This window comes from Dendrobates tinctorius, unplaced genomic scaffold, assembly GCF_039654945.1.
Source record: "Dendrobates tinctorius isolate UK_male_01 unplaced genomic scaffold, ASM3965494v1 ptg000011l, whole genome shotgun sequence".
Lineage (NCBI taxonomy): Eukaryota > Metazoa > Chordata > Amphibia > Anura > Dendrobatidae > Dendrobates > Dendrobates tinctorius.
The window spans coordinates 110,846,653-110,861,671 of NW_027361679.1; the positions used below are offsets into that span (position 1 = coordinate 110,846,653).

The following is a 15,019-nucleotide window of genomic DNA, read 5'->3' on the forward strand; positions in this document are numbered from 1 at the left end:
TTTTGAATTACCTCCTATATACAGTATGAGCCTGCACATTGCTTCCTATATACAGTATGAGCCTGCACATTGCTTCCTATATACAGTATGAGGCCGCATATAGCCTCCTATATACAGTATGAGCCTGCACATAGTCTCCTATATACAGTATGAGCCTGCACATTGCTTCCTATATACAGTATGAGTCTGCACATAGTCTCCTATATACAGTATGAGCCGGCACATCGCTTCCTATATACAGTATGAGGCCGCATATAGCCTCCTATATACAGTATGAGCCTGCACAGCGCATCCTATATACAGTATGAGTCTGCACATAGTCTCCTATATACAGTATGAGCCTGCACATCGCTTCCTATATACAGTATGAGCCTGCACAGCGCTTCCTATATACAGTATGAGTCTGCACATAGTCTCCTATATACAGTATGAGCCTGCACATTGCTTCCTATATACAGTATGAGGCCGCATATAGCCTCCTATATACAGTATGAGCCTGCACATCGCTTCCTATACACAGTATGAGGCCGCATGTAGCCTCCTATATACAGTATGAGCCTGTACTTCGCTTCCTATATACAGTATGAGTCTGAACATAGTCTCCTATATACAGTATGAGCCTGCACATCGCTTCCTATATACAGTATGAGGCCGCATATAGCCTCCTATATACAGTATGAGGCCGCATATAGCCTCCTATATACAGTATGAGACTGCACATCGCTTCCCATATACAGTATGAGGCCACATATAGCCTCCTATATACAGTATGAGCCTGTACTTCGCTTCCTATATACAGTATGAGGCCGCATATAGCCTCCTACATACAGTATAAAGCCACATATAGCCTCCTAAATACAGTTTTTACCTCCTACATACAGTATGAGGCCGCATATAGCCTCCTATATACAGTATGAGGCCGCATATAGCCTCCTACATACAGTATGAAGCCGCATATAGCCTCCTATATACAGCATGAGCCTGCACATCACTTCCCATATACAGTATGATGCCACAGATAGCCTCCTGAATACAGTATTTGCCTCCTATATACAGTATGAGGCTGCATATAGCCTTCTATATACAGTATGAGCCTGCACATCGCTTCCTATATACAGTATGAGGCCACATATAGCCTCCTATATAAAGTATGAGCCTGTACTTCGCTTCCTATATACAGTATGAGGCCGCATATAGCCTCCTGAATACAGTATTTGCCTCCTATATACAGTATGAGGCTGCATATAGCCTTCTATATACAGTATGAGCCTGCACAGCGCTTCCTATATACAGTATGAGGCCGCATATAGCCTCCTATATACAGTATGAGCACCCACATAGCCTCCTGAATACAGTTTTTGCCTCCTATATACAGTATGAGCCTGCACATAGCCTCCTATATACAGTATGAGCCTGTACATCACTTCCTATATACAGTATGAGGCCGCATATAGCCTCCTATATACAGTATGAGCACCCACATATAGCCTCCTATGTACAGTATGAGCCTGCGCATTGCTTCCTATAAACAGTATGAGCATCCACATAGCCTCCTATGTACAGTATGAGCCTGAACATCGCTTCCTATAAACAATATGAGCCTGCACATCGCTTCCTATAAACAGTATGAGCCTGCAAATCGCTTCCTATATACAGTATGAGCCCACATATAGCCTCCTGAATACAGTATTTGCCTCCTATATACAGTGTGAGTCCCCATATAGCCTTCTATATACAGTATGAGCCTGCACATCGCTTCCTATATACAGTATGAGGCCACATATAGCCTCCTGTATACAGTATGAGCCCACATAGCCTCCTGTATACAGTATGAGGCCGCAAATAGCCTTCTATATACAGTATGAGGCCGCATATAGTCTCCTATATACAGTATGAGCCTGCACATTGCTTCCTATATACAATATGAGCCCACATAGCCTCCTATATACAGTATGAACCTGCACATCGCTTCCTATATACAGTATGAGGCCACATATAGCCTCCTATGTACGGTATGAGCCTGCACATCGCTTCCTATATACAGTGTGAGTCCCCATATAGCCTCCTATATACAGTATGAGCACTCACATATAGCCTCCTGAATACATTGTTTGCCACCATATTGCCTCCTATATACAGTATGAGCCCACATATAGCCTCCTGAATACAGTGTTTGCCTCCTATATACAATGTGAGTCCCCATATAGCTCCTATATACAGTATGAGCCCCTATATAGCATCCCATATCTAACTGCATTTACCTTGGTATCATTAATTTTCAATGAGACTGCTCTGTTCTCATATTGTGCATTTATGCATTTAGTAGGGCTTAATGGAATGATTGCGCTTGTTACACATCAACTCTAGATGCGCTCACTTATTAGACTTTGGTTGGGGCAACTTTAAAATATAATAATGATAATGGTCCTGTCTAGTGACAAGTTTATTTTACAGGCTTCTGGAGAAAGGCACAATACCAGTCATTCAAGGGTTAATTCTTTGGAACACTGAGAGGGACTTTCTAGCCAATGAAACCACAGTATAAAACACCTGTGATAACTATGGCAACTGCGCTGATGTCATAAACACATGCATCTATGATGCAGGAGAAGATTCCAGAACCACAAGTCATTCAGCCGTAGACGGAGCCATACTTGATGTGTCTGGAGACCTGGAGCTTCATCACTCCACAATGGGAGGAAGGGGACACCGCCTAGCCAGCCAGATCAGCCATACCGCCTAGCCAGCCAGATCAGCCATACCGCCTAGCCAGCCAGATCAATGGGGTGACAGATGTTGCAGCCAGATCTCCCTCACGTCCGGTACTCGCCGCCTTCACTTTATGTGTACGGCCTGGAGTGGTCGCATTAGGCTTCTCCAAAACAAATATGACACAATGTACAAATTCAGGTACAATTTGCTGTTACATGTTGGCACTAACCTTCTAAGCCCAAGGGAAGGGCAGTCCTGCAGCCATGGTTCCCTAGAGGTTTCCACCACAGGGGGTTTTTCCTCTCCTGAGTGCTGGGGGGTGACTCTTCGTGAGTCGGGGGTTCTGCCATTTTCAGTGTCTCTTTCATAGTAATTGGCTGATTCTAAATTTCAGACACTGAAAGAAATAATAATGATGAGATTTGGAATAAAATTCGGTCAATTTAACATCCAATAAAAGTGTTTTGTGTGTTTCTTTCACAATCTTCGGTTGGTGAGATTTTGTTGGGGATCAGGATCCAGCATCTATGATCAAGCCATGAAGCCAGATATGAAGTCAGAGCAATTTAACCCTGAGCTGGAAGACAGGACGGAGCAGAGATGACAAAGTGTGACTGCACAATTAGCACAAGTTCACACTCTTCCTCCCATTCAGATACACGAGGGGATTCAGGGCCGAGTTGGGACTAAAAAGCAGCCCTGGCACACAAAATTCACCAGCCCACATACAATAAGTGTCCTCAACCCAAATCGTAGAACACTGATAGGTCATGTAGGATTTTGCTTTATCCGTTACCAGGGCCGAAACAAAGTATTTTGGGTGCCCAAGGCAGATGAAGCCGAAGGCGCCCATTTTGCATTTCTACCCAGCTAATTCTTCCCTTTTCCATTAGGTCTATGGCATCATGTGATTAATAACTGATGAGCTGAATCCTTCTAAGTCAGGCCCATATACATTTGTACCTCATGAACCTACAACTCCCAGTATGTCCTTAACAATGGTAAGGAGATGCTGGGAGTTATCAGTCTTTATCAGACTGTGGACTATACAGGAACCATAGTACTGATGAGACGCAGTCAGTGCCAATAGCTAAAAATGTACATCCTGGTACCTTATAGGTGACCTCTTCTCTGATTGAGTCTTTTCTTTCTCTTAGACCTGTTTCACACTTCAGTTTTCTGGCGTTAGTCAAAATCCGCCAGTGTGCAAAAACGGATCCGTTTCCGTTTTGTGGCAAACGGATGCAACTGGATCCGTTTTTGTACGGATCCGCTTTAGACGCTAGTGCATGAAATTTAAAGTAAGGCCTGTTTCAAGAGAGAGAGAGAGAGAGATTTAGCTGCCAGAATGGGATTTGGGGTTAAATATCATGAAAGGACATTCATTCGGGCATGCTCAGTATAAAAAGGAGGATCCGTTGGCGGATTCCGTCAATTAACGGTTGGCAACGGATCCACCGCCTTTTCTCATCCACATCTCGCTTCTTAAGGCCCCTTTCACACTCCAGTCTTTTGCAATCAGTCACAATCCGTCAAAGTGTTCAGATCCGTCAAGTGGACGGATCCTGCGTATATTGCAAAAAACTGATGCACTGGATCCGTTTTTATGACTGATCCGTTGTAGCAGCCTTGCTGTAGGATTTAAAGAAACAGAATTCTGGAGCGAGAGAGAGAGAGGGATTTTAAATATAATATATCGCTCAAAAAGCTTTTTTCTGTTAATAATGTGTAAGTTAAATATATAGTGTAGACAATAATATTGTGGAAAGTACTACCATAATATTCTAAAAATTGCACTAAAAAGTGCTATAGTGCTGTAAAACAAAAATTGTGCAAAAGTGAAAAGTATTGCAAGATATAGAATTAAATCCACTGTAAATGATTCAGTACTATAAAGTGCTAGAGGACAAAACATACAATGCACATTGAAAATAAATGAATATACAAGTATAACCAAGAAATAATGTTCTACAAAAAGTACTGCAGTGCTATGGATGAATTGCAGAGTACTGCAAAATATGAGGGATAAATACAAATGAAAGTTTACGTATACTAAAATATGCCAAGATATAAATTACTATAATATGACCCAGTAATATAAGGTGCTATAGTGCTACACCGCCATACACATTAAGTTTGGTGCTTTGACCAAGCTCACCCCAGAGAAGAACGCTTGACACTGGACGCCAGAGTCCGTGGCTGCACGGGTACAACAGTCCCAGCAGCCAAATCCGGAGGGCAGGAGACTGCAGGCCTCCTGACCCCATCACACACCTGAACGCACAGCAGCATACCAGAGCCAGAGCCACCACGAAGGAGTGACACCTGTGAAAGGCTCAAGCTGCCTGCCATACAGGCAAGGACTAAAGAACCGTAAGGAACAGAGGACTGAGCATAGCTTTAGACCTCATGGGACAGCGCAGAAAGGAGGCCTCCAACCCATCTGGCTTAGTGGATCCTAAATTGCTTCCAGGCTGGCTGGATCTCCATTACCATCTGTACTCAGTGCCCTGGTTTGCAACTCAAAATGTGAGTAAAAGCGTAAAGACTGCACCCCGCTGTGTTCTCCTGTTTATTTCCTACATCACCTCAGCCCTGCATTACATCCATTATCACCATCTTTTATAATATAATTGCCCTGGGACTTAGCTCTACCTGTGGAGAGCTGTACCAACTCTGCTGCATCACCATCAGCCTCAGCGGTCTTTTTAAGCAGCGTCGGCTATCCCTTGCCGAATACCACAGGTGGCGTCACAAACTATATCTTATATAGGGTCCAGGATCCAGCAGGATGATGAGGAGCTCTCCTAGCCAGCGTCCTCTCCCTTTCACGGCATAGCCACGCCCCACCTTGAGATTGTTGATATCTTTCAATAATTTTGATTCTCAAGTCCTCACAGTTCTCATCTTCTCTTTATGTCCTCCATGCTTAGTGTGGCACAGAGACATACATTGCAAAGATTGAGTCAACTTCTCCCCTTTTTATCTGGTGTCAGGTGTTATTTTCATATTGCCCCCAATTGGTTTTAAATTCTGCCTGGAATCTGCCTTAAAAAGAGCCTCAAAACCACTGCAAAAAGTGAATATAATCCACAGCAATCCTACACAATGATGCCCCCACTTATCGCGGGCATTACATTCTAAACCTCCAACACGATAGTTGAAAATCCGCCAAGTAAGAAATTTATATTTGTTTTAGCATTTATATATTTGAAGAATTTACAAACCCCTCCCACACACTTATTTACCATTACCAGTCCCTTATTAATCGGCCCCAGTTCCTTATTAACCTTTTGCACCTTTTTATAAACACTACTTATGTTCTTAAACAAATTCTACATGATGAAGATGATGAATTAGCTGTGTAGTACTGATGATTGAAGGTGATGAAAATGGGATGAATGTACAGTACTGTACTGCACAGCATGGAAGAGCATTACAGCTCTCCTATTGGCACCACTTCATCAGGAGCTTCTTCAGGTGAGGCAGTAGTATCTTCAGCCTCATCTGTAACTTTTACTACCACTAAATGCGTAACCAACCTCTTGTTCGAGTGATGAACATAGTCATGGAGAGATGCTGGTTCTGCTTCTTATGAACCATACGGAGGTCCTATTCCTCAGCCAATCGATGAAGTACATTGTCCATTATGACCATGATTACAAGTCGATCAAGTGTTAGGCCAACCTCCTCCTCTTCTTAAACCCGTTGTTCAAACTGTTCCTCATCCTCTTCTTCACTTGCTGAAGGGTGTTTCCGTCTTCAGTAGTCATGTCACTGAAGCCCTCTCCTCCCGGTATTTTCACCAGCTTCACAGCCTAATCCACCGCAGAGTGATACATTTCATCAAGAGAAAGTCTGACACATCATTTTCTTTATGGTTTTTTGAACATTTTTTCAACATATATATATACTAATAGATCACAGACTGAATATGAGTCAACAGTGTGATGCAGCAGCAAAAAAGGCAAATGCAATTCTAGGATGTATTAACAGAAGCATACAGTCTAGATCACGTGAAGTCATTATTTCCCTCTACTCCTCTTTGGTCAGACCTCATCTGGAATATTGTGTCCAGTTTTGGGCACCACATTTTAAAAAAGACATCAACAAACTGGAGCAAGTTCAGAAAAGAGCGACCAGAATGGTGACCGGTCTGCAAACCCTGTCTTATGAGGAAAGGTTGCAGGATTTGGGAATGTTTAGTTTGCAAAAGAGAAGACTGAGAGGAGACTTAATAGCTGTCTACAAATATCTAAAGGGCTGTCATATTGTAGAAGGATCAACTTTATTCTCATTTGCACAAGGAAAGACTAGAAGCAATGGGATGAAACTGAATGGGAGGAGACACAGATTAGATATTAGAAAAAACTTTTTGACAGTTAGAGTGATCAATGAGTGGAACAGGCTGCCACGAGAAGTGGTGAGTTCTCCTTCAATGGAAGTCTTCAAACAGAGGCTGGACAGACATCTGACTGGGATGATTTAGCGAATCCTGCTTTGAGCAGGGGGTTGGACCAGATGGCCCAGGAGGTCCCTTCAAACTCTACCATTCTATGATTCTATATTTTTTGTTTTTAAATATTTGATAGACTCGAAAAAATCAAGAAGTGGGAGAAAAGGTAGTCACTTATTAATGAGACATATAGAAGAATATTTACCGTATACACTCGTGTATAAGCCGAGTTTTTCAGCACTTTTTTTGTGCTGAATACACCCCCCTTGGCTTATACACGAGTCACGGTCCCAGAAAGCCGGCAGAGGAGGGGAGCAGCAGGTCACAGAGGCCACCAGCTTCCAGCACACCATACTCACATGCCTGCACGCCTCTCCGCTCCCTTAGGCGTGGAGCGCATATTCATTACCTTAATGAGCAGTACCACGTGATCACTCGACAGGAAGAGCTGCATGCTCCGGCAGCCACAACGAGCTGCAAAGCCACCAGGGAGGTAAAAAGAATGGTTTTACCAGTTATAGGGCGTGCTGGGTCTGCTGGACAATTGTTTCTCCAAGGATCATTGTGGATACAGGGACCTCATTGCCTACTGATCAGGCACCAGGAAGCCCTGGATGAGATCTGGAGTTTCCGCTGTGGAGTCTCTGATACTTGCCTGGAGTTCATCCTGAGCCATCTGATTCATGAATACAATGCCAGTCCTGTAGTGAACATTGGCACTGATGTATAATGAAGCTCTGCAGATTCCCGAGGGCTGGTTAACTCTTCAGCCACTGCACAGGTCTCTGCTGATGTCAGGGGGTGGTCTCACGGGCCCCCTGACTATTGTGCTCAGTGTTATAATTGTGTCCCCTTTATGTTGAGGGCTGGTCCTGGCCTATGAATGGCTGATAACAGCGACCCATAGCTGCAGCAATGGAGTAGCGTGGGGGGGGGGCGGTCCGCCCCAGGCGGCACGTGTGAGGGGGCGGCGCGGCAGCATGACAGCTCCTCGGCTGCTTTTAGGAAAGGCCCCAGCAGCCGTGTTGCTATGGTAACAGTGTAGGACTACATTAACCGTCATGCCTCGGGCGTGCGTTCCTGGTATGACCCCGCTGCAGCGCTGTAGATTGGCAGTCACATGACCGTGGGATCTGCCGAGGCTCCGGCTGTCACATGCCCAAACAGCGAGCGGAGCGGCCGCACAGCACGGAGCATGGCCAATGTGGCCAACAGGGTGTCGTGGTCCGGCCGGGAGCAGCTGGAGGAGGCTGGGGAGAGCACGCCGCTGCTGAACGGAGCCGGCAACCGGCAGGTGAGGGCGGGAGGAGGGATACTGGGAATTGGGGGGCTGTGCAGATAGGTGACCATGGTGAGGCTGTGCAGGGGAGGACATGGGGGGGCTCTGTAGGGGGAGGACGTGGGGGGCTGTGCAGGGGAGGACATGGGGCGCACTGTAGGGAGAGGACATGGGGGGCTCTGTAGGGAGAGGACATGGGGGCTGTGCAGGGGAGGACATGGGGGGGCTCTGTAGGGAGAGGACATGGGGGGCTCTGTAGGGAGAGGACATGGGGGGCTCTGTAGGGAGAGGACATGGGGGGGGCTCTGTAGGGAGAGGACATAGGGGGGCTCTGTAGGGAGAGGACATAGGGGGGCTCTGTAGGGGAGGACATGGGGGGCTCTGTAGGGGGAGGACATGGGGGGGCTCTGTAGGGGAGGACATGGGCTGTGCAGGGGAGGACATGGGGGGCTGTGCATGGGAGGACATGGGGGCTGTGTATGGGAGAATATGGGGGCTCTGTAGGAGGGACATGGGGGGCTGTGTGGGGGGGTACATGGGGAGGCTGTGTAGGGGAGGACATGGGAGGCTGTGCTGGGGGGGTACATGGGGAGGCTGTGTAGGGGAGGACATGGGGGTCTGTGCAGGGGGGTACATGGGGGGGCTGTGCAAGGGGAGAACATGAGGGCTCTGTAGGGAGTGATGAGTTTTATTCACATAATTTCATGATAAAACCATAAAGGGGAAAACAGACCCCCACGCCTGACGCGTTTCGAACCTTACACCAGGTTCTTCCTCAGAGACATCCTTCTCTCTTCATGTTTGCAACACATGGTGGTCAGCCATTTGATCCCTAGGCACGACCGGCTTATAGGACTATTTTGGTGAGCACAAATTTCCCTTTCCCCTTCCTAATTTTCTGTAGGGAGTGTACTGTGGGTCTGTGCAGGGGGAGGACACGTGGGTCTCCTTACACTGTTTTATGGTGCGGCTCTATGCAGGGCAGTGGTGGAGGTTCAGTAGGGTCATCAAGCTAATACATACATATATATATATATATAGAGAACTGCAAGAAGATGAAAGTCTAGAAATTTAGAAATAATAACAGAAGAGTTAGTAGTAGACTAAAAATTAGATCTTTGAGTGTAGTGTGGGCTCTTCGGATGCTTCCGGAATATCAACGACCAAAGGGGCGGCAAATTTTTCGACCGCCCCGGGCGCCACAAACAGTTGCTACGCCACTGAGCTGCAGGAATGTATAATGTGTATAATGTGCACAGTAATGAATGTTCTAAATATTCACTGTCATTACCAAGAATTATCCGTGTTATATGGCCGGAACAAGATGCAGTGCCACCGACGGAGCGCAGGCAGGTAAATAGGATGTTTTTTTTCTTAACAGGAATCATACATACAAAGATAGGGGATAAGGAGCCATGCATACAATGACAGGGACGGGGGAACCATGCATACCACGGTAGGGATGAGTGGTCAATGCACATCCGGCTTATAGTCAAGTCAATAAGTTTACCCAGTTTTTCGTGGCAAAAGAAGGTGCCTCGGCTTATACTCGGGTCGGCTTATACTCGAGTATATACGGTAATAGGTAAAACCTGACAAGAATAAACAATAATTTGAAGTTAGCCCAATCGTGGGGATAAATAGCTGAGAAATAAATAGTGATTAGTATATCTTAATAAATATATTGCAATTCGCCCAGTACAAAGCTGTGAAAAAAAATGGTAGTTACTATTTCCATTAAGTTTTGCAATCAAACAGTTGATTAACCAAGAGAGATGGCATGTACCCGAATAGAATTCTCCTAGAGGCTGCAAATAAGAGCGGCAGGAAGTAAAGGGTTAATAGGTACATAGAACACACAATTGGGTGAAAATATTAAATGGTCATGAGCAATATGTCCCAGCATAAAGAGTGTGATTATATCCTTAGTCCATAGTTAATGCTTGGTATAAACCTGCATTCATAAAATAGTCCAATGTCTATAGCCGTGGGGAGAGCTGCCCCGGCCGATGACGGATACACCAAGTACTTTCTCCAATGAGTGGAGGGCTTGTGCCCTGTGAAATAGCGCGCTGAACAGTACAAGGTGATTTCACCATATATAGTTGTATGTGAGTGTTGCTACTCACAATACCTCCCATGGTCTGCGTAGAATCCGGTGACTGCGTTCTGGCTGGTGCAGTAAAGGTCGGACCTGGGAGATGCGGCGATATGCCGAGGTGTAGTGTGAGACCAGCGCTCCTGCGCTCCAGCTGTCGGCAGGGATCCGGTCACTCTGGTCGATAGCTGCGTCCCGGCAGATGTGCAGTAGGAGCAGGACCTGTGTGACGCGGTGGATCACGTGGTGCCGCGTAACTGCTGCTAGATGGAGATACGGGTGGCAAAAAGGGCCGAAACCAACGCGTTTCGGAAAACTCAGCTTCTTTCTTCAGGTCCGGGACATATTGCTTATGACCATTTAATATTTTCACCCAATTGTGTTCTATGTACATATTAACCCTTTACTTCTAGGAGAATTCTATTCGGGTACATGCCATCTCTCCTTGGTTAATCAACTGTTTCAGTGCAATACTTAAAATTTCCATTAACTACCATTTTTTTCACAGCTTTGTACTGGGCGAGTTGCAATATATTCATTAAGATATACTAATCACTATTTATTTCTCAGCCATTTATCCCCACGATTGGGCTAACTGCAGTTTATTGTTTATTCTTGTCAGGTTTTACCTATTAAATATTCTTCTATTTGTCTCATTAATAAGTGACTAGCTTTTCTCCCACATCTTGGTTTTTTCAGCGCGAGTCTATCACAAATATTTATAATCCTTTCGATTTCCTTGTGGTTGGTATCTAGAGTCGCAGCAGTTACAAAACCTTTTACACAGGCGCCACTTTATCGCTCTCCTTCATTTTTTGTTTTTAACAATTTTTCCCTGGATCTGTAGCTGGATATTTCCTGCTTTTGAATTGCCTCCTATATACAGTATGAGGCCGCATATAGCTTCCTATATACAGTATGAGCCTGCACATTGCTTCCTATATACAGTATGAGTCTGCACATTGCTTCCTATATACAGTATGAGTCTGCACATAGCCTCCTATATACAGTATGAGCCTGCACAGCGCTTCCTATATACAGTATGAGCATGTACATTGCTTCCTATATACAGTATGAGCCTGCACATTGCTTCCTATATAAAGTATGAGTCTGCACATAGTCTCCTATATACAGTATGAGCCTGCACATTGCTTCCTATATACAGTATGAGGCCGCATATAGCCTCCTATATACAGTATGAGCCTGCACATCGCTTCCTATATACAGTATGAGGCCGCATATAGCCTCCTATATACAGTATGAGCCTGCACAGCGCTTCCTATATACAGTATGAGTCTGTACATAGTCTCCTATATACAGTATGAGCCTGCACATTGCTTCCTATATACAGTATGAGTCTGCACATAGTCTCCTATATACAGTATGAGCCTGCACATTGCTTCCTATATACAGTATGAGGCCGCATATAGCCTCCTATATACAGTATGAGCCTGCACAGCGCTTCCTATATACAGTATGAGGCCGCATATAGCCTCCTATATACAGTATGAGCCTGCACATCGCTTCCTATATACAGTATGAGTCTGCACATAGTCTCCTATATACAGTATGAGCCTGCACATTGCTTCCTATATACAGTATGAGTCTGCACATAGTCTCCTATATACAGTATGAGCCTGCACATTGCTTCCTATATACAGTATGAGTCTGCACATAGCCTCCTATATACAGTATGAGCCTGCACATTGCTTCCTATATACAGTATGAGCCCACATAGCCTCCTGTATACAGTATGAGGCCGCACATAGTCTCCTATATACAGTATGAGCCTGCACATCACTTCCTATATACAGTATGAGGCCGCATATAGCCTCCTATATACAGTATGAGCCTGCACATTGCTTCCTATATACAGTATGAGGCCGCACATAGTCTCCTATATACAGTATGAGCCTGCAAAGCGCTTCCTATATACAGTATGAGGCCGCATATAGCCTCCTATATACAGTATGAGCCTGCACATCGCTTCCTATACACAGTATGAGGCCACATATAGCCTCCTATATACAGTATGAGCCTGCACATCGCTTCCTATATATAGTATGAGTCTGCACATAGTCTCCTGTATACAGTATGAGCCTGCACATCGCTTCCTATATACAGTATGAGTCTGCACATAGTCTCCTATATACAGTATGAGCCTGCACATTGCTTCCTATATACAGTATGAGACCGCATATAGCCTCCTATATACAGTATGAGCCTGCACATTGCTTCCTATATACAGTATGAGTCTGCACATAGTCTCCCATATATAGTATGAGCCTGCACATTGCTTCCTATATACAGTATGAGACCACATATAGCCTCCTATATACAGTATGAGCCTGCACATTGCTTCCTATATACAGTATGAGTCTGCACATAGTCTCCTATATACAGTATGAGCCTGCACATTGCTTCCTATATACAGTATGAGGCCGCATATAGCCTCCTATATACAGTATGAGCCTGCACATCGCTTCCTATACACAGTATGAGGCCGCATATAGCCTCCTATATACAGTATGAGCCTGCACAGCGCTTCCTATATACAGTATGATTCTGCACATAGTCTCCTATATACAGTATCAGCACCCACATATAGCCTCCTATATACAGTATGAGCCTGCACATCGCTTCCTATACACAGTATGAGGCCGCATATAGCCTCCTATATACAGTATGAGCCTGCACAGCGCTTCCTATATACAGTATGAGTCTGCACATAGTCTCCTATATACAGTATGAGCCTGCACATCGCTTCCTATATACAGAATGAGCCTGCACATTGCTTCCTATATACAGTATGAGCCTGCACATCGCTTCCTATATACAGTATGAGGCCGCATATAGCCTCCTACATACAGAATGAGCCTGTACTTTGCTTCCTATATACAGTATGAGGCCGCATATATCCTCCTATATACAGTATGAGGCCACATATAGCCTCCTACATACAGTATGAGGCCGCATATAGCCTCCTATATACAGTATGAGCCTGCACATCGCTTCCTATATACAGTATGAGGCCGCATATAGCCTCCTATATACAGTATGAGCCTGCACATCGCTTCCTATATACAGTATGAGGCCGCATATAGCCTCCTTTATATAGTATGAGCCTGTACTTCTCTTCCTATATACAGTATGAGGCCGCATATAGCCTCCTACATACAGTATGAGGCCGCATATAGCCTCCTATATACAGTATGAGGCCGCATATAGCCTCCTACATAAAGTATGAGGACGCATATAGCCTCCTATATACAGCATGAGCCTGCACATCGCTTCCCATATACAGTATGAGGCCACAGATAGCCTCCTGAATACAGTATTAGCCTCCTATATACAGTATGAGTCTGCACATAGCCTCCTATATACAGTATGAGCCTGCACATCGCTTTCTATATACAGTATGAGGCCGCATATAGCCTCCTATATACAGTATGAACCTGTACTTCGCTTCCTATATACAGTATTAGGCTGCATATAGCCTTCTATATACAGTATGAGCCTGCACAGCGCTTACTATATACAGTATGAGCCTGTACTTAGCTTCCTATATATGAGTATGAGTATATGAGTATGAGGCCGCATATAGCCTCCTATATACAGTATGAGCCTGTACTTAGCTTCCTATATACAGTATGAGGCCGCATATAGCCTCCTATATACAGTATGAGCACCCACATATAGCCTCCTGATTGCAGTGTTTACCTCCTATATACAGTATGAGCCTGCACATAGCTTCCTATATACAGTATGAGCCTGCCCATAGCCTCCTATATAGAGTATCAAAAAAAAATGATTGAATGAGAGTAATGGTTTTGGGTCCTTTCTGTAAAAATCGTATGGGTATCTTTTTAGTCTTGGTTTCAGTTTTCTGTTTTTAATTATTTTTTCCTGTGCTTATACTCCAGTTCTCTATCTTCGCATCGCAATATATGATCTGGCATGGAATTCATTGTTGAGGGCGTTTCAAGATTTTTTGAAGAAACACTTCTCTCACAAGAAATCTACGGCTCTTTTCGTACCCATTGGGTCTTCAATATTTCATATTATTTGTTCACATTTTTATTCATTTTTTCTTTTTTTATTTGTTTATTTCATTTACATTTTTATTTGTTTTATTTTTATATTTTTTTTTTCACTCATTTTTTATTTTTTTACAAGTTTCTTTGTGTATTTGTGCTATGTATTATGCATTATACATAATTGTGTGTATAATTACTTTATGATATATGACATTTGATGTATGTATTGAATGCCATGTGTTATTTTTATGTACATTTGTTTTTTAACAGAGACATGATATATAGTTGTTATAGTTATATGATGCACATACACTTTCATATAGCCTGCATACACATTATGCTAATTGTTAAAAAAAATTTTATTGCTTGCATAGTGTGCTTATAATTGACACATATGTGTGTGCCTTTGCACTCTATGTCAGGCATATTCACTTTAA

The 15,019-nt window shown here is 44.1% G+C and overlaps 1 long non-coding RNA gene across 1 annotated transcript; it reads left to right on the forward strand.

The window, feature by feature from the left end:
* Positions 1 to 8,289: 8,289 nt before the first annotated feature.
* Positions 8,290 to 14,688, forward strand: LOC141100266 (uncharacterized). Its single transcript, XR_012234663.1, has 3 exons — positions 8,290 to 8,462; positions 9,829 to 9,903; positions 14,469 to 14,688. It is a non-coding gene; the product is annotated as an uncharacterized lncRNA (long non-coding RNA).
* Positions 14,689 to 15,019: the final 331 nt, after the last annotated feature.